At 39.2% G+C, this 21874-nt stretch overlaps 1 protein-coding gene and 1 pseudogene across 1 annotated transcript in view; one reads left to right on the forward strand and one right to left on the reverse strand.

Moving 5' to 3' along the window:
• Window positions 1-21874, reverse strand: part of RELN (reelin) — a 673979-nt gene that overhangs the window by 633457 nt on the left and 18648 nt on the right. The window lies entirely within an intron of this gene.
• LOC136310633 (GPN-loop GTPase 1-like) lies at window positions 5162-20106 on the forward strand (annotated as a pseudogene).

The raw sequence follows: 21874 nt of genomic DNA on the forward strand, positions 1-21874 counted from the left end.
GGTGAAATTGATCTGTAAGAGTACACAGATTTCAGGTATAAACATTTCTAGAGCATTTGAACTCTTGATTATGTTGTATACCCATCATCCAAAGTCAAATCATTTTCTGTCACTTTATATTTGTCCCTCTTTACACCCTTCCCCTTACTCCCACTCCCATATCCCTCTCCCATATCCCCCTGGTAATCATTTCTTTTTTATCTATATCCATATATCCATGAGTCTCAGTTTTATATCCCACCTAAGTGTGAAATCATACAGTTCTTAGCTTTTTCTGATTTACTTATTTCACTCAGTATAATGTTCTCAAGTTTCATTCATGTTGTGGTAAGTGGCAATATGTCATCATTTCTTATGGCTGAGTAGTATTCCATTGTATATATGTATCATATCTTTATCCAATCATCTACAAGGGGCACTTTGGTTGTTTCTATGTCTTGGCCACTGTGAACAATGCTGCAGTGAACATGGAGGTGCAGGTGTCTTTACCTACCAATCTTTTTGAGTGTTTTGGGTAGATACCCAGTAGAGGGATTGCTGGGTCATATGGTAGCTCTATTCTTAATTTTTTTGAGGAACCACCATCCTTTCTTCCATAATGGTTATACTAATTTGCATTACCACCAACAGTGGATGAGGGTTCCTTTTTTTCCACAGCCTCTCCAACACTTGGTACTACCTATCTTGTTGATAATAGCCAATCTAACAGGTGTGAGGTGGTATCTTATTATAGTTTTGATTTGGATTTCTGTAATAGCTAGTGAAAATGAGCATCTTTCCATATATCTGTTGGCCATTTGTATGTCTTCTTGAATAAAAAAAAAATGAATGGAACTACATCAAACTAAAAAGCTTCTGCAAAGCAAAAGAAACTGACAACAAAACAAATAGGCAGCCAACCTAATGGGAGATATTTGCAAATAACAGCTCCAATAAGGGGTTAATATCCAAAATATATAAAGAACTCACAAAGCTTAGCAACAAACAAGCAAACAATCCAATTAAAAAATAGGGAGAGGACCTGAACAGACACTTCTCCCAAGGCAAATATATAACTTCAAAAGGAATACCAGACATGTCTGACATCAAATATTATTAAATGATTTTAACATCTGCCCTATCCAGTTATTTAAATCTATTTCTACTACCAAAATCTGAATTTATTTTACGTATTCTTTTTTTATTTATTTGTTTGTTTCCTGACAAAGACAGAGAGAGGGACATGCAGGGACAGACAGGAAGGGAGAGAGATGAAAAGCCTCAATTCTTAGCTGCAGCACCTTAGTTGTTCATTGTTTGCTTTCTCATATATGCTTTGACTGCGGGTGGAGGGGTGGCTACAGCTGAGCCAGTGACTTCTTGCTCAAGCCAGCAACCTTGGGCTCAAGTCACAGGCATTGGGCTTCAAGCCAGTGACCTCTAAACTCAAGCCAATGACCATGCTCAGGACAGTGACCCCGTGCTCAAGCTAGTAAGCCCGTGCTCGAGGCAGATGAGTCCACGCTCAAGTCAGTGACCTTGGGGTTTCAACCCAGAGTCTCTGTGTCCTAGTCCAACATTCTATCCACTGCACCACCACCTGGTCAGGCTAAAGATTCTTTATAAATGCTGTTAGATTTAAAGAACAGTTGTCATAAAAATATTTCCTTTCCTACATTGTATAATGCCTGATTACCTATTCCTGTTTCTGTATTAGACTGCTAAAACATTATTAAAAACATAATTTGTATAAATAATATTAAAATGTTGTTCCACAAAAGAAGAATAGCCAATTCTCTATCATTATAGTTGCAGCTGATTTTTTTAACTAGTGTGTACCCTAGTCCTCTCCCAAGGCCACCAGCAATCAGATCAGTGAGAAATCGGACACCGCTTGCATTAATGTGTTCATCAGCTTCAAGTACCTTTAACTGTAAGCAAAAAATACCTACTTCTATACATCATCTTTGGATTACATCTAAATGAAACAGAGGAAGGAATAATATTCTAGAGAGCAAACATGGTATTTTTGAGAGGAATAAAATACTATGTTCTTTCATTTAAATCTTGCAATTGCCTTATCCCTATATACTGCTTTGGATGCTGCACATATCACTACATCATAGTCTTAATAAAGCACACTTAACAGGGTGGGAATTACATTCATCTCAATTTTGTTCTATAGCATCCTGCTTTAAGGAAACATTTTTTTCACTCCAGTATTTTAACTGGAACTTTTATCACAGCTTCCAGCACTCCTTACTATGAAAACATTTCCATTATGCCCTTTGTATGTGCTTATGTGATTTAGCTTTCACAAGCATCTATGTTCTAGGCCTTCTGAGAATTTTGAGTCCCTAAATTTAAAAGTCTAATGGACTTATACTCACATTCAGATACCAGTTCCCACTTGATGTCAAACATCTCCTCATTGAAACAAATGTCAAGCTAATCCTCAAGGAAATAATTCAGATTTGGTGTTATCACTACTTATTGCTTTTTAGGGCTTGTTTTAAACTAGTGGTTTTGTTGTTGTTTTATTTTGTTTGTAAATTATTTGATGAACTTCAAGACAGCAGAAAGCTGAGTACAAGAATCAGTGAGAACCTTGGGTCTGATTCCTTCTCTTATCCTACAGTCTATCTGCTTAGTCAGAAAATATAAAATACTGATTTTTAACGTATGTTAGTTATGTATAATTCTCTACAATTTTTGACTTTGCTAACATACTGTACAATACCCATTTTTTAAGTACACTTACTTAAATTTAAAATTTTCCTCTTGTTACCTAAGCAATCATGATTGACAACTGTAAAGCTAGTAGTCGCGGCCCACGCAGGTTCGCATTAGATTCAGACAGATGGTAATGAAGCAACGTAGCCAGGAACTGGTGTGCCATTAGCTTTATTCTAGACTTGTACCGACCAACAAGTAAAAAGAAACACAGGGCACCAAAACCCATTCGCACATTCTCGGGTTCCACAACCAGGAGAATCTTTTCGTTTTTTCCCAGAATCAAGGGCCCTCAACTCTGTTCCCCTCCAGCTCCCTGCCATCTTGCTGCCTGCCTCCTCTGCAACCACGTGATCTCTCTCACAATGGCCTCCTAGCTCCTCCTTTTAAAACTTTTCGGTGGGACAAGCCCTCCTCCAGCACACATTAGCATAACCAGGCTCCTTCCCAAGCATGAAGGTAATTAGCCGTATCACCTGGGCAACAGCTATTCACATGGGCAGCGCCATTTTTAACAATAAAAGTGAGCAAAACCAGAAAATACAGATTTTACAAACTCATTTGCCCAACAACTTGCTCTCAGCCCTATCTAGTTTTTAACTAAAATGAATATTTCTCCTGAAATATTTATATAAACCTTTCTTTAAACACATTTTCTGTGTCTCTGTCTTTTGATATAAACCTGACATTATAAGAAAATCTATGGGGCCCTAAAACATGTCACCAGAAACGCAAAAATCCATGAGGTAAAAGTAGACATGAAGAACCAATATCTTTTCAAACAAAGCATTAGCAACATGTGTACTAAAAAGCACACACAGTAGCTGTTTACAGTGAAAAGTTCAGGAAAATATTTAAAGTCACTATGTTGTTTAATAGTAAGGATGTGGAACAAGACACCTCCTCTGACATTTTCACAGAAGGATGAAAGAAATATTCAGATAAAACACCATTTCGCTTTTTCATAAAAAGTCCATCTTCAAATTTCATCTTACTGCAGAAAACAGTATTTTAACATGGAAACAGGCTCTGGCCTTACTGAAAGGTGTCAAGAGCCCATCCAAACTGCGTTCGTGAAGTCGTGGCGAAACCAGACGTTGCCAGTGATGGGGTCACATTGTGTGGGCTTCCCTGAGTCTTGCTTGTGCTTTATGGCTAAGAATTCCATAATCCCCCCACGCTAACCCTTCATTATGTGAAGTCACACTCCTCTGTGATGTCACAACCAATGGGCCTTCTGGGGAAACTATTCCCAAGGCTTGGCTCCTCCCTTCCTCTTTCTTGTGCTGTGTGTTGATGCAGCTCCAAGAATCCTGCTGACTTCAAAGGGAGCTCTGCTCCAAGATCAGCATGGCAGGGGGAAAATCAGGGAAAGACAAAGCTTCTGAAGGAAGCCAAACTATTGAAATTATACTAAAGTCATATTTATCGCAAAATGTTTATTGAAAAAGTTTAAGTACTGCCCTATCTACAGCTCAAAATAACAATTTAAAGGGTTATCCTTTTCTGTTTATTTTGGTTACAACATTTTTGCCATAAATCACAAACAAGACCAGGAAGCCCACACAATGTGTCCCCATCACTGGCAACGTCTGGTTTCGCCACCACCTCACTAACGCAGCCTGGATGGGCTCTTGACAAATCATGTTTTGACAGTGCTGATATTTCTGAAGCACTGGTTTGGGGAAATACACAGAGAATTTCATATAAAAATATTAAATAGACCGATCTAAATATCAAATGAGAATGTAATCTGAACTGGCAGCTGTAGTGAGTATGTTGGTAAATATAAAAGATCAAACCCAGAAGCCGTATGTAATTCAATCCTCCTTTTGCCTCTTCTTCTTGTTAAGTACAGTTGCCAAATATGTGATGGTGACAGGCCCCTGACCCAACACTTTGGAAGAGAATGCTGTGTGTTTGAGACGGGTGCTATTATTCCCATTTTGGAATAATTTCCATTTGGGAAAAGAAGTTGCTCTTCATACATCCTTCATGGCTACCCACTGACAAGCACTTTCTAAGTTCAGGTTGTCTGAATTAAGGTCTGAACTGGGACAGAACAAAATACATATGAGATACTAGAATTTCCAAATACTGTGAGACCGAGTTCTAGCATAGAACATATAAAATGAACAATTAGACATAAAATTAGTATATCATAAACAAATTTTATAATTCGATTATCAAAGTGCTTAAATCTGGCTAGGCCAGAACCAGTTTCTATGTTTTGGTAAATTAAAACAGGCATGATGAAGAGTTGTCATTAAATCTGGATACAGCTAAACTTTCAATATTCCAAAGGTACATGCTTCCAGGTATATTTTATGTTGACTTTTTTAAAGGATAGTAATTTCAGGAGCCTCAAAGACATCAATTTGCATGATTGAGGAAAATAAATAGCTTTTTTTAGCTGAACAAAAAGACAAGGCTATCACTTATAAAAGAGATGTTCGCTATAGCAGACCCTTCTGCTCATCAAACACAGGAAAGGACACAGCAGCAGCAGTCTGACGTTCAGACCTCACAGGTATCCAGTAGCTCAATTTTTCAAACAGCATATTATTTAGTGCAATGTTAATTGGATTCCAGCCCTGTCTTTCCATAGCTATGAGATCTTGAGTGATCCAACCATTTTTTCTGGGCTTCGATTTAATAAACCATAAAACAGAAGTAGGTTTAATGACAAACTGTTTTCCAGTTCAAAGTCTCTTATGACCCTATAGAGTTCTTAATGAGGCATATTAATATATTACCATGAACAGGTATTGAATTTCTGTCTTTCTGCTAAAACTTAAGGTTATTTCTCAACAGCAGAGGAGTGGCTATGTCGTGGTAATTCCTTGTGATTCTATAGCATTCAAACTAATCCCATGCAGTGATATTCAGTATTTATTTTCAACCTGAGGACTCAAACATTCTCTAGTTCTAGGAGATTCTCAGCCATTATCCCTTTGACTATTGCATCTGTCTCACTGCTGCACCCTTCTTCTGGAACTGTTACACATGGAGATGAGTGCTTTCATCACATTCTCGGCTCAGACTGTGCTTGGTACAGATTCAGGCTCCTGCCTGCATGGACAACAGGCTTTTTAGCTTTTGCTTCTCTCAGGTGACTATTTTCTCACCCAAGAAGCAGGACAAAAAGTCACACACCAAATCTGATAGGCAGAAACAGAAGAAAACAATTCCTGCTTTGGACCTTTTGCTGGATTGAGATCCATCTTTCTTTTGGTTTAAAGACCCGAATCCTTAATTCAGAGTTGAAAGCTCAGCTCCTAAGGCATATGTTGGGTACAGATACCCCTGTGGGTCACTGTAAGCTTCTATATTTTCGAACTACTCCCTAGTTTGCTTTGGCACTCAACTAAATTTTTTCTGTCATATTTTATCCAGCATTTAATGTGTCTGGAAGGGATTCATGTTAGTTCACCCTCTACCTACTGCTATATCTGCATTCTACATAGACAATAAAGTGCTATATCCCTGGTAGCACCTTGGATGTTAAAAAATTCACTTGCAATGTCAGTTTTACTTACTACCCTGCTGTTAGTCATCAAAGTGACTCTAATATCTAGATGACCCACCACCTGAATGAATAAATTCCCTGAAAGACATGAGACCCTGATAAAACTGATTTTAATGTTAGAAATGTTCAATAAGGAAACAAGGTGATGATAATGCTGAATCAATCTTCTGTAAGTAAGAGAAAAGGCCAGGATAAAGCCAAACATAATTTAAGAAACTTGGCAAAAAATATGAATTTTAATCAGCATGACATAAAAGTATATCCTTACAGAATAATTTGGGATAAAATAAAAATAGTCTCATGTGATAATCTCTCCTTTAGGCTAGTTTTCAAAACTTTTTAATTAGGAATCATACGGTACACCATAATCTTTGAATAAAAGCTTGGTTAACGAGGAGAAGATAGCATGTGTGTTAGACTGAAAACCATGTGTACACCTTCTCCCAAAAGAGGTGATTAGCAAGGGTTTTAGGAGCTTAGTTAGAGCTACTAAAACGTCAGCGCAGACCTGAAAAGCAGGCGGATAGTAAAGAGGAAGTCGTAGAGGACCAGCACTGTTGTCCTGGACCGAAACAGGGAAGAATGGGATCACTGAGTGTTGACCGAGAAACATCTGGCAACTTGACAACTTGTGCTGAGAAATGGCAGGCAAACAGGAAGATGGAAAGGAAAAAAGGAGGGAGGGCAATGGATGGACGTTCTCGGTGCCTTGGGGTTCTCTAAGCCAGAGAGAAGACTAACACTTCAGATTCGGAACTGGCAGCATGCACACAGGTAACAGGAGACTAGGAAAGCCGCCACAAAGCAGGAAGGAACGCTGGCACTGGTCCAGGGAAGGGCAGAGGACTCGTGGGGCAGAGGCACCGCTGGAGGGGACTGGCTGTCGACGGTGGCTTCTTCAAGCCATTCTCATTGGAAATATCTCTGGAATGCTGTCCATTGGTTTAAGAAGGAGAGAGAGAGAAATCTTAAATATGTCTCGTTAAAAAGAATTTTTTTTCAAACTTTTCTCACCACTCCAGAAGAAAATTAATCTATGAAGGGAAACAAATTACTCTTTTTATATATAGTTTGATGAATAAAAATCATTGATGTTACAATAATTATGTCAAGGATTGGAATTAGAAGAATGAGTCCCTGGTGTATAACTATAAAAAGTTATCTAATTCTACTAGAACTGACTCAACCCTAACAGCAGTATTTTACATATATGTAACACATCAGAAAGAACCTGCCACATGTCTAAGGGAACCTTCATAGTTACCTTTATCAGTGTGCACAGGCATGCGTGTACACACACACCACACAGCAGGGCCTGGGAGATGCCTGCTCATCCCTTCTATCCCAGGCCCCTGTGCTCCCTAACAGGCCCCCCAAATGCATCTGTATTAGTTTTATATATTTTAAATATTTTCAGATCAGGCTTTTTAGATTTCACAGTTATTCCTGGATTGTTAACTAAGTAATATATGTGTGTTCACGTAACAGAGAGGAAATACATTAAATCTGCAGAAAATCTGCTTGAAGGCAGATTTCCCCTCCCCCCTTCCTTCCCTTCTTTTTGTTTCTTCCTTCCTTCCTCCCTCCCTTCCTCCCTTCTGTTTCTTCCTTCCTCCCTCTCTCCCTTCCTTCTGTTTCTTCCTTCCTCCCTCCTTCCCTCCCTCCCTTTCTTCTGTTTCTTCCTTCCTCCCTCCCTCCCTTCCTTTCTTTTTCTCTTGCTTTCTTTCTTTTTGTTTCATTTCTAGATTACTTTAATTCATAATATATTTAATACATACAGGTGGAAAGGAAGAAGAGAAAGCAGTATCTTGTAACAAACAAAGCAGCTGTAACAAAACATATCTCCCTACTCCCCTTACCAAAGTCTCCTTCCCCTCACTGCTCACTACTATCCTTAACTACACTACTTAACTACATACTACAATAGCTCCTCCACTCCCCACAATTGGCTTTATCCCCTGAACTCCCTCCCACCCACTCTTCTCAACACACACACACACACACACACTCCATTACATCTTGTCAGACTCTTCCACCCTTCCCTTTCTCTTGTCACATTACTATTCACCTTTCTCTGCTGCCCTCCTTCTCTGTTCCTTAATGCTCCTTTCCCTTCCACCCACCACCAAGTGTGATGCACACTACTGACAGCCCTGTCTACACACAGCTGGCCTGCCACAAAGCCGCTCCTGAGGCACCTCAGCAGGAGGTCCAAGTCTGGAAAACACAAAGTGTTCACAGAAACATAGAGAAGGAAAGAGGACATCTCACAAAAGACACATCAAAGCAGAGTTCTTTGGATATTTCATTCAGAAGTCATTATAAGTATGCATATGCGTGTGTGCATATATACGTATATAAACACTATATATGTATACATACATACATATATATGTTAGATAGGTGGACTCATGAATTCAGCAATCTGCCATTACCAAAACATAGAATTAGTCTGAATGTCACAGAATATATTTAAAAATAATAATCTAACCAGAAATAATAAAAAGTAAATTAAAATGTATTACTTTATCTTTATAATAAAGAAAGCTATTGTGATTACTTTAGCTGATATAAAAACTTCTGAGTATGCCTATGAAACTGAGGTAAAACAATCAACAGTATAAAACTTCATTTATACTGTCTAAGGACATAGTCCCACCAACCAGTGAAGATAATTACGTAGGCTGAGAAAAGTTCCATTTTCTTAGGTGTGAGACAGATGTCACTGGCCCTCCAGCTAGCACCAGCCACCACCACTTGAGGTTATTCCAGAAAGAATATCTCACCACACAGAATACTCAGGGCAAAATGTATAATTATCACAATAGTCATTCCTGTGAGCTTACTGAATAAATTATTTAAGTCAATGATACCTAAATTTTGGACTGTGTAAAGAATTAGAAACTTCCTTCTCCTATAGTATACAAGAATAAAATGAAAATAGATAAAAGACTTGACTTGAAAGTATAAAAATCCTAAAAGAAAACATAGGTAGTAAAATCTCGACATATCTTGTCGCAGTACTTTTTTTTCAGATCTATCTCCTTGGGCAAGGAAAACAAGAAAAATGATAAACAAATGGAACCACATCCAATTAAAAAGCTTTTGCACAGCAAATAAAACCATCAACAAAATAAAAAGACGACCTGCTGAACAGGAGAACATACTCACCGATACATCTGAGGAGGGGTTAATATCTAAAATTTATCAAGAACTTTTAAAACTGAACACTAAAAATATAATCCAATTAAAAAATGGGCTAAGGACCTGAGTAGACATTTTCCTAAAGAGGACATACAGCTGGCCAATCGACATATGAAAAAATGTCCAACGTCACTAATCATCAGAGACATGTAAATTGAAACCATAGTAAGATATTACAACTGTCAGAGTGGCTATTATCAATAAACCACAAAACAACAAGTGCTGGTGAGGATGGAGAGAAAAAAGAACCCTCGTGCACTGTTGGTGGGAATGCAGACTGGTCCAGCCACTGTGGGAAGCAACATGAAGTTACTTCAAAAAATTAGAAACTGAACTTTTGACCCAGTGATCCCACTTCTGGGAATATATCCTAAGAATTCATAAACACTAATTCAAAAGAATATATGCACCCCTTGTTCACTGCAGCATTATTTACAACAGCTTTGATCTGGAAGCAGCCCAGTGTCCGTCAGTAGATGGGCAGATAAGAAAGCTGTGGTACACTTACACAATGCAACACTACTTCGCCATAACGAGAAGGAAACCTATCCTTTGTGACAGCATGGATGGACCTGGAGAGCACTATGCTAAGTGAAATAAGTCCATGAGAGAAAGACAAATACCACATGATTTCACTCATACGTGGAATCTAATGAAGAAAATGAACTAACAAGCAAAACAGAAACAGACTTGTACACGGAGAGCAAGATGACAGCTATCGGGCAGTGGGGGGTGAGGGAGCTGGGGCTGAGCAAGAAAGGACAAAAAACAACCTCACGGACACGGACAACAGTGTGGAGATTTCCAGTGGGGGAGGGAGGTGGAGGAGGGTGTCGGGGTGGTAAGTGGTGATGGATGAAGACTGATGTGGGGGAAGGGCAGTGAACACACAATATGGTATACAGAAATATGTTCTAGAATTGGGCACAATTTTAATTATGTTAACCAGTGTCAACCAAATAAAATTCAATTAAAAAGGAATCAGAAACTTTCAATTTACTTTCCCCTTTTTATGATCCAAAAATAAAAAATAAAATCTCAGACACAAGCACTTAACATCTGCCATTTTGTTCATCTTTATGCAAAAGTACTACTTTACAGTCACCAAGGCATTCTCAAGCACTTGAGTGGGATCCTCTGCGTAATGGGACCACTAGAAAACACAGGGCCACTCTGAGAGAGGACACAGGCAGGGGCCAGAGGCTAGAGACTGGGCATGCCTGCCAGTTCCACCAGGTTAGGTCAGGAGACTCTTGGTATGTCACCCTCTCTTTCTGAACTTCCATTTTGTCATCTCTAAAATAAGAATAACAATGCCATCTCAAAGATTTATTATAAAATAATTTATATGAAGACACACTGAAAACTTCAAAGCATTGTAAAAAAGCATAGTATTATGCATAGAAATGTTATTTAAAACACATTTTTATGTGAACGCACTGTGCTTTTTAAACTCATGGCTAGAAAACCTTTATTTCTTTTATGGACCTTAGGCCAAATGTCAAACTTGCTGTTTTATGACATCCATTTTTCAATTAAAATAATAAGGAATTTTAAAACAGTGCTTATAGATATATTCAGAGGCTACTGAACACAAAATGCATTAAATAAATGTTAAAAAAAAAGTCACAAGAAATGTTGAAAAGAACCCAAAACTTAAATTGCCTTTATCCACATGAATAACATGATTGCTCTGAGCACTTTTCCTCAAGATACTTGGAATACTATAGAGCAGCCTTTTAAAATAAACTAAATAAATGAAATGGAATATTGTGCTGTAATAATCATAAAATCATGACTTTGAATAAAAACAATATAATGAAACCAACATTTTTATATAATTTAAGGACTCTATTTTATACTTTGGTTCTTGGTCTCCTAATAGTATAGAGGCTAGGACTCTATTCTAAATAATCCATTTGGGCATAGAAAATTAATCTTGACATCAATAGCAATGATAGTTCTTTTATTTACATATCTCCCTCCTCACCTGGCAGGATCAATGCAACTTCCTAAATCATTTTTTTTTGCCAGCACATCAGAGTTCCTTATTTCATATAAAGCTAGAGAACCTAGAATACTTATGTGAACAGTATTCTATATTTAGAAAGGATTTTTATTTTACATCAAAATTTTAATTTAAAATTAAACAATTATTTAATTTTATGAATTAAAATAAGAATTTACCTGATCTAAACCAATATTATTGGTCTTTTTCTATTCCTAACATTTGAATCATTCTTACCTATATCCATGTTTACCTGTCAAAATCTTATATAATTAAGAAATTAATTTTTGCACATAGTATATGACAATATGATAAGAATATAAAACATAAATATCCATTATGGATCTTTCTACAAAGGACAGATGACTATTTGGATTAGAAATTAGTGTACCAGAAGCCAGGCTACAGAACTTTCTTTATTTTCCAAATGTAAGTATTGGATGAACAAACTAATCGAACTGCCAGTTTGAGAATATTCCGTTGTCCTGCAACAATGTACATATCTTTCCCCTGAAGTAATGCACCGAATGAATCCATAACCTCACACAAGAACCTGCATTTCTTCCCAAAACTTCTCCTTCATCATTTCTGCATCCACCATTTCTTCAACAATCAGATGCTGGGATCACTGCTAATTCTACCTTTTTCCGCTTCTTCCTGGCATTCAATTAGTCAAGCCTGCTTATCTTCCTCTGTAACTTCCCTGTGAACTTTCCCAGCCTCCTCTTCACCAGCATCCCAGTAATAACTAACATTTACGGAGCATTTACTATATGCCAGAGAATGAGGTAGGCCCTTTACATGCACTTACTAAGATATGAGTGCTATTACTTTACAGATGAGGAAACTGAGGTTTAGCAGTGGTGGAGGCCCGATTCTAACACTCCAAGACCAACAACAAAGCCTACACTCCTACTCACTCTGCTAGACTGCCTCCTGGTCTCCCTTTCTCAAGCTTCCCTGAAAAGCCAATACTTCCCATGGAAAAGAGGGCCCTGCTATCTTCTGCTGCACTGATCACCAGCTGATTAGGGCAGTTGTTCATGCATCCCTAGGGAATCCCAAAGCTGCACCCCACAGCTGTGCTCAGATGGAGCAGGCCTTTACTACAGTCAAGTCCGGGAGACGCCTTGCTGGAAATCCCAAACAGGTTCTCAAGGTCCAACTCCCCAGCTGAAAACCTTCCAGTGGTTCCCCAATGCCTGCAAACTAGAGGAGGATAACTCAATGGGGAGAGCAAAGGTCCAGCATGAAGCCAAACCTGCTTGAAGACAGCCCTACCTCTGGCCTTCCTTGTAAAGACGTGTATAGCTCCAGCAGACTACTCACTCGCTGTTCACCAAGTCCTTCCTAGAAGTCCCTACAGCCTTCCTTTGCTCATGCGGCTCCTCAGGCCTATGGTCCCATTTCTCGCCCCTTCATTTCTGTAAGCTGTGAGGTCTATTCCAAACATCTCTGATTGCTCTAGATCAGAAAGACTTCTCCTGTGTCTGAAGTCTGGTATCTCATGTGGCCTGTGTGATTTCTGTCACATCATTTATTGTTTGGTGTTTGCATGTGCCATTTGGATTTATTATTGAGTATGTACATATTTCTTGAACCAGTTTACAAACTCCTTAATGACAAGAAAAATGAAATCTTTTTATTTCATTGGCCAACCAGAATACTTTTTGACAAAGCAGGCCCTCAAGAAACATTTATTTATTTTAAAGGAAAGTAAAAATCTTTTCCCTCAAACAAGAAAAAAAAGTGGGAGATTAAATATGACTCTAGGATGTATTCTATGTAATCATCAAGCAAATGGCTTGTTAAACATGGCTGAAAGCAAAGGAGAAAATGAAAGGAGTGGAAGAAGAGTGTATGGGACAGTCCCAGAGATGCTGTGCACAACACGATTGCTCTCTCATCAACAGGCTTGACATCTAGGTCTACAGGCACTAGTAGATGCTATTGAGTACTAGTTGGTGCCCCATTAGAAATAACTAAGAAAGAGCAGAGAAATCCATTGCATGACAGCAATGAGTGGCTGGCCACACTCTCAGCTGTCCCAGCTGAAAACAAGTGTGGACAGAGCCACCAAAACCCCTTTCCCTGTATAATTCACCAACCCCTCCAGGATCAGATGGGATCATTGCCCTAAAAGGATTTGAATAAAGTCTCTGCAGCTAGAGTTTTCATTCCTAATGAGGCCAATTCCAAACTGCATGTTTTACTAAAGATGAGAAACAAGGTAAAGTTGAAGAATTGTTTTAAAAATTAAATATATAATGAAAATAAGAAAGAGAGTAAAGAGAAATTAAATGTATAGCATAAGTTTAGAAAAATAAGTAAATATAAAGAAGAAATTAAATCTCTTCAACCAAAGATCCAACAAGACAAAGGATATTGTTTCCCTGTTCAAATCTAATCTAACCATTTAGTAATTCATTTCACTTGAACTATTTCTGTCATTTGCAAACAGAAATAAGAGACATTCAACTATTAAGAGCCAGTTAGAAAAGATGAAAATGATCAACCAAAAATGCTAAGTGATGTTAAATTTTTACATTATGCCTAAAAAATAAAATAATTGTAAAACCTCATAAAAATTAAAAGAATTTGACATGAATTGTCATGATTTTGTTAAAATATAAAAAACCAGTCATATCAAGTTCAACTAAAATTTCATAATGATGGGCCAGACCAGGCAGTGGCGCAGTGGAGAGAGTGCCAGACTGGGACGCAGAGGATTCAGGTTCAAAACCCTGAAGTTGCCAGCTTGAGCACAGGCTCATCTGGCTTGAGCATGGGGTGCCTGGCTTGAGGGTGGAATCATAGACATAACCCCATGGTCGCTGGCTTGAGCCCAAAGGTCTTTGGCTTGAAGCCCAAGGTCACTGGCTTGAGCAAGGGGTCCCTGGCTCTGCATTAACTCCCTGCCAAGGCACATATGAGAAAGCAAAAGTGAACTAAGGTGCCGCAACAAAGAACTGATACTTTTCATCTCTCTCCTTCCTGTCTGTCTGTCTTTATCTGTCCCTCTCTCTGTTAAAAAAAAAAAAATCATAATGGTGAGAAATAAGATGACTGATTTATTTGGCATTTTATAGATTTCAATACTTCTCTGTATCTCCATTCTGCCAACTGTAAACAGTAGCAACCTCATAAGGTTCACCCAGTGGTGGCATTCAGCCGGTTCGCACCGGTTGAACAAAACCAACACCTAATTTTTTGTTGATTTCAGTGAACTGGTTGTTAAAACGACACTTGTAATCAGGGTTCTCTCTAAGGTGGGTGCCTGGGCAGCCGCTCAATGTGCAAATCACAAATTTACATTCCTTACTTTTTTTTAACGTTCATCTTGGCAACCGCATATTCTAAGCACCCATAGTAATGTTCATTCCATCCACAGGTGAAAAAAGTTGTGAGGACACCAATCAAGAAGCAATATGGAGCCTGACCAGGTGGTGGCGCAGCGGATAGAGTGTCAGACTGGACATGGAGGACCCAGGTTCGAAACTCCATGGTCGCTAGCTTGAGCCCAAAGGTGGCTGGGCTTTAAGCTCAAAGTCGCTGGCTTGGTCCAAGGTCACTGGCTTGAACAAAGGGGTCATTCATTCTGCTGGAGTCCCCCCCCTTGCCCCCATCAAGGCACGTATGAGAAGCAATCAATGAACAACTACGGTGCCGCAATGAAGAATGATACTTCTCATCTCTCTCCCTTCCTGTCTGTCCCTATTTGTCCCTCTCTCTGACTTTCTCTGTCTCTGTCAAAAAAAAAAAAAAAAAAAAAGGAAGCAATATGAAAATATCTTAAATAACAGTTTTAGTGTTTTTTTGTCAGGTATTATTTAATATTTTTTCATTAATAGTTTAAAACTCTTATAATCTAGTTTTGTGTATCTCTTTTATTGTTCTTATTTAAGTATTAAATACATAAAATAATAAACTACCTTTCAGTATATTGTTTTTTATACTTAAAACAGTCGTCGGCCTGGTGTGCGGGGGACCAGGGTTCGATTCCCGGCCAGGGCACACAGGAGAAGCGCCCATTTGCTTCTCCACACCCCCCCTTCCTCTCTGTCTCTCTCTTCCCCTCCCGCAGCCACGGCTCCATTGGAGCAAAGATGGCCCGGGCGCTGGGGATGGCTCCTTGGCCTCTGCCCCAGGCACTAGAGTGGCTCTGGTCACGGCAGAGCAACGCCCCGGAGGGGCAGAGCATCACCCCCTGGTGGGCAGAGCATCGCCCCTGGTGGGCGTGCCGGGTGGATCCCGGTAGGGCGCATGCAGGAGTCTGTCTGACTGTCTCTCCTCATTTCCAGCTTCAGAAAAATACAAAAAAAAAAAACCAGTCATCAGGGCAGAGAACCGGTTGTTAAATTATTTGAATCCCACCACTGCACTCATCTAAGAATAATGAACTGCACAGAGTTTAGAGAAGGTCCCAGCAACTGGTGATGCGAGCTCAGTTAATGCTGGTGTTGTTTTGCTATCTCACCTCTTGTAGTATGTCTAGCATCCTGGTTCCCATCTGTATAATGGAGGCCTTTATATGCACAAAAGAGATGTTTCTAAAATTAATAATCTGAAGTTTTAAAACCCCTCCAATTTAAGTATTCAAATGATATAGAAATGTTCACCTGAAACCTATTTACTCTTATTGCTCAATATCACCCTGTTAAAGTTAATTTTCTAAATAAAATTTAAAAGTTAAAAAAAATTTCAGTGTACTCTTCTTGCCTTAAAGACCTGTTGGAAATAAATTTTATTCAGCAAAATGTTAAATTAAGTTGTTGTGACCCCTATCTGATTTGTACACAATCTGCCTTTTTTCTCCATCCTGCCCTGTGTACTTTTTAATGTCTTAAAAATGCCTCCTAAAACTGGCAGAAAATTTCTAAAAATATTGTAAAACAAAATGTGTAAAACCATTCAGTGAGTTCAACAAGATGCTTACATATAAATTATATTAAAATTAATAACATTCCTATATACTAAAAATGGCCAATTATAAGTTATAATACTAATTGACTTCTTTAATAATATAATAATAATTGACTTTTTTTTTTAACAGAGACAGAGAGAGAGAGTCAGAGAGAGGGATAGACAGACAGGAACAGAGAGAGATTCGAGAAGCATCAATCATTAGATTTTTGTTGCAAAATCTTACTTGTTCATTGATTGCTTTCTCATATGTGCCTTGACTGTGGGCCTTCAGCAGACCAAGTAACTCCTTGCTCGAGCTAGTGACCTTGGGTCCAAGCTGGTGAGATTTGCTCAAACCAGATGAGCCTCTGCTCAAACTGGCAACCTCAGGGTCTCAAACCTGGGTCCTCCGCACCCCAGTCGGACACTCTATCCACTGCGCCACTGCCTGATCAGGCATAAATTATGATTTAAAGACTACTTGTACTATAGAATAGAATAGTTAAGAATTAGTGGGGGAAAAAATGTTCTATTCAATAAACGGAACTGGGAAAACTGGCAGAACATGCAGAAAAAAATTAAATCAGTACCATTCTTCTTAGATATGAATGAATTACCAATAAATTTGAGAGATAAATGCAAAAACTAAACATTTTAAAAGTACTAAGAAAATCAACATAATAATATTGGTAGAATTTGATAGTCTAAAAAGCTTTTATATGCATAACACTCAAGTCAGAAACCATCAGATAATAGCGGCTAACATTCACCAGCTTCCTAGTATATATATTACCTCATTTACTGTCATGTCACTATGATGTAAATCTTCCTTTTACTTATAAAGAAAAAGTATTTAACTTGACCAGGTAGTGGCACAGTGGATAGAGCATCAACCTGGGAAGCGGAGGACCCAGGATTCAAACCCCTCGGTCACCCACTTGGACACAGGCTTGTGCGCAGGGTCAACAGCTTTAGCGTGGGATTACAGACATGATCCCATGGTCGCTGGTTTGAGTCTAAGGTCGCTGGCTTGAGCAAGGGGTCACTGGCTTGGCTGAAGCCCCCCGATCAAGGCACTTATGAGAAGCAATTATCAACTCAAGTGCAGCAAATTCGAGTTGATGCTTCTCATCTTTCTCCGTGTGTGTGTGTGTGTGTGTCTGTCTGTCTGTCTGTCTGTCTCTATGTGTGTGTCTTTCTCTTTTTCTCTCACTAATAAAGAGAAAAAGTGGGGGGACTTAGACAGGTTAAGCGACTTTCAGAGTAGTGTATAGCTGCTTACTAAAATTTATTTGTAACCCCTAACCCCAAATCAATACTCAAGGTGCTTTTAGTTATTCAAGAATGTACAGAGTGGCAAGGCTGAGTCACCCAACTGCAAAGTCCAGCTGAGGTCAAACAAGGAAATGCTCTGAGACTTCCTATTTCAGCTTTCATACTGTAAACAAGTGTCTTTTTCAAGCTTTATTATTCAATGCTACATTTTTCATATTTGGGGTTTTTCTCTTGGTCATTTTGCTGTTTAAAATGGACTTCAAGCATAGTGCTGAAGTGTTTTCTAGTATTCCTAAGCATAAGGCCATGATGAACCTTACAAAGAAAATATGTTCGTGCGTGAGTTACATGTTAATGAATCAGTGATATATTTCACATAAGGTGTTTTAAACAGAAAACACACATCAAACAAGGTTATGTATTAATCAGTTGATGAAAATGTGACCAGAGGCACATGTAAACCTAATACTATGTTTTCTTTTCTCTAGGAACAATAATTAAGTATTTGTTAATTCGTTTTCTGCAAGGCTTCATAGAGTATCAACTGCAAATTAAAAATGAGAGCCAACTCTAAAAAAAAAAAAAGGAGCAGAGCCAGGTTTAGAATACAGGCATGTCTGATCCAGAGAACATCCCACGAAACACGTGTTATTCTTACTCTGCATTAAGGAAACAATTACTAGGGTTGATTACATAAAAATCAAAAGATAAAGGACAAACTGGGGAAAAATACCAGTAACACATATTACAAAGAATTACTGATATTAATAAAGATTTCTTCAGACCAATAGGAAAAAGGAACTTTAAAATAGAAAAATGACCAAAGGAACTAATAGATATTTCATACACACACATACAAACACATCAGTAACGAGACATACAACATATTTAACCTCTTTAGTAAGTAAAGAAGTAGAAATAAAATAATTATAAAATACTATTTTTCAAACCCATAGATTTGGCGAAGACTAAAAAGAATTCTACGGCCCAGCATTCATGTGTGTGTGCAGACAGGCTGCCGGGGGGGGGGGGGGGTGTTAACTAATGAAAGCTTTCCAGAGGACAATTTGGCAGCAGGTATCAATAACTTAGTGTTATTTATAAATTTTGAGCCTGAAATTTTTGCCCTGTTTATACTGTGAAAGTATTTGGTCATCAAGGAATGGATAATAAACATGGGTAAAAGAGTCTCTTGCAATGTAGCTATTATCCCAAACTTGAATACTAAGGGATTAAGCATGTATGTGCACATCCAATGTAATGAATGCTATGTGGCCACTAAACAAAGATGAAGCTCTACATTCACTGGCATTGAAAGATATACTTAAGTTTTGAGATCTTGCTGCCTGGTAGCTGTCACCAGTTTGACTCAAACACAGGCACTGAGGTTACTGGAAAAATGAGGCTGACAAGGTTGCTTTCATGGAACTACTGTTTTATGGGAGAGGCTCAGAGGACTCCTGCACAGCCAAGGCTCTCCCCTCCTGTGATCACCCTGGACTTAGCTGTGCACGAAGCTGCCTTTCCCGCCTAGACTGATATTCGTGACACTCTGAAGTTTAAAGAAGTCAGGAAACAATATAAAAGTGGGCCAAATGGTGGTACCGTGACCCCACTCAATCTCTTTGCTACCAGATTTGGTCAGGTGATGACATTTATTGAAAAGCCCCATAACATGTCTAAATATGTCTTGAGTGACACACCTGGGTAGACTGAAGTATTTACCCGGTCAGTTCTGGGAGAATCATCACTTAGGCCTTGGCATCCTCATTTCCATCATCATTTAGGTAATGGACACATCAAGGAGTACCAACCCAGTGACAGTCATGTCCAATATGCTCCATGCCTACAGCATCGTGAACAAAACCAATCTTCCTTCTATTGGGTCATGAATAAAATAGGCATCATTGATGACAGCTTTTGCAGTGAAAAGGATATAAGATTTTGAGATTTCCCTAGGTGCCTCGACTCAAGAGACTACATATGTTAGTAACCTGACTCGTTCAGGGACCCTGGTGTTAAAAGTTTTACAGCTCACTCAGGGTGGTAGGTATGTCTGCAGTTGTGGGTACAACTTAGATGAACTCTCTGCCAGTCACCACAGCTGCAAATAAATATACAGGAAGTATCATCCTGAATATGAACATTGAAGAAGTCCGTGGCCAGTGCACAGAGCCAGCAACAGAAAGAACAATGGAATGCCCTCGGGAAGATACAGGCTCTGTAGCCTTGGACACAGGAACTGCGACAGACAGCGTATTTCCTGTGCAGGACCCTTCGGACTTGATCCTGATCAGGGAACCTTGGATGAAGAGGATGAGGAAGCAGACAGTGACACTGGGGATACCACAGAGGCACAGAGCAAAGCCATGAAGAACCAGTGTTCCAAAATTTTATTCAAGAATCAATGGTACAGTACGGGAAGAAAAACAGCAAATGGTTTTTAGAAGTACCAAAGATTGGAACTCTGTGAGGGAACTACCCTTACTTCTGCTTGGGGTTGCTATAAAGAAGAATTCTGTTCAGAATAGCAGAGTTTCTATTAGGAAAACTTCCTGACTCTGGTGAAGACAGGGATAGAGGACCCTGGCAGGTAGGTGCCGATTCCCCTTGGGCTTTCCCTTGGGTTTTTGCAAGGAAAGATACCCGACTGTTCTTAGCTGCTGGTATTCCTTCAAGCATATAACTTCACGTTTTATCATTTGAACTCAAGTACTTTTGCTGCTGAGGGATGGAACAGAGAAAGAACACATTGTTCACTTCAGATCTCCATTGATAGGCCTCTGTTTCCCTAGCATCTTGCCCTTAACCCACCAGTTTCCCTCCTTTTAGCAGAAAGGGCGAGGGGAACATGAGCTTGTACAGAATGGTAGTACAGTCTCCTTGGCAACCAATCACTGTTGGTATGAAATGTGCCTCACGCTTGGTAGCTCATTACAGGACACTAGGTTTGTTGAAGAAAGTGGACAAAACATATAATTAATGAATATGAATCCGGCTTTCAGTGGTGACTTGGAAAAATAATTCTTATTAAAAATTTTTAAAAAGATACTTAAGATATATAGTTGAGTGAAAAAAGCCAACTGTGATAGGTACAGTTTGATCCCATTCGTGTCTGCACATCTCTATGTGGGCAAGAAGACTAACTGCTTACAAGTAAGTGATTAGATTTAGAGATTAGTTTCCTGTCTCACACTGGAAAGGCCCAGTCCTGAGGACAATTTCAGAGGATTTCACTGGAACTCATAAGGAAAAATTCTAAATTTTTCCACTATTTCTCAAAATTACAGGGCAAAGAGGTATGACACTGCCCTGTCACGAGTGGTAAGAGAACAGGAATGCAGTAGTGTGTGGGCACAGCCCATGTCACAATTACTGGCATCAGTCACTTGACTTCTGTTTGAAATAGAGGGTGCGGCCCTGGATGGTGGCTCAGTGGATAGAGCGTCGGCCTGGCATATAGATGTCCCAGATTTGATTCCCGGTCAGGGCACACAGAAGAAGCAACCATCTGCCTCCCCCCCCCCCCATTCTCTCCCTCTTCCCAGTAGCTCAATTGGTTTGAGTGTGGCCCCAGGTGCTGAGGATAGTTTGGTTGGAGCACATTACCCTCAGGTGCTAAAAACAGCTCAATACTTGAGCATTGGCCCTGAGTGGATCCTGGTAGGGCGCATGCGGGAGTCTGCCTCACTATCTCCCCTCCTGTCAATGAAAAGAAAAGAAAAGAAGAGAAAGGAAAAGAAGAAAAAAGAAAATAGAAATAGAGGGAGCAGTCATTCTTAGAGGGAACCTGAAGTTCAACATCACCAGATTCAGAAAAAAAAGAGACTATAATGAGATACAGCACATCACTGTCGACAGGCTTACAAGAAAGGAAGAGATGAGAGTTGGGAGCCACAAGAGTGACTTGAGAGCTAAATTAGAAAGAACATAGTTTGCTTTTCACTTTCTGGCTTATTAATATTTTCTTTGCTAAAGAGGTAGATGCTTCACAGGCTGTTAATGTATGTAAGCATGAGATAATACACAATACATATATACTACAAGATTAGATAGGAATGCTTTTATGACTGGCACCCAAAAAAGTACCAACAGCAAAAGGCTGCATTCACGATGTCAGCAGCTTCTCTGATCTAGTGGTGTTTCACAAGTGAGAATTCTAGAATCCCAAAACAAATTGTGTGCAGGAGAAACAAAGGTGCCTGAAGACTTAAATAAGGGCATCTGGCATCTGCACTCCA

The sequence above is a fragment of the Saccopteryx bilineata genome, chromosome 7 (genome assembly GCF_036850765.1).
Source record: "Saccopteryx bilineata isolate mSacBil1 chromosome 7, mSacBil1_pri_phased_curated, whole genome shotgun sequence".
Lineage (NCBI taxonomy): Eukaryota > Metazoa > Chordata > Mammalia > Chiroptera > Emballonuridae > Saccopteryx > Saccopteryx bilineata.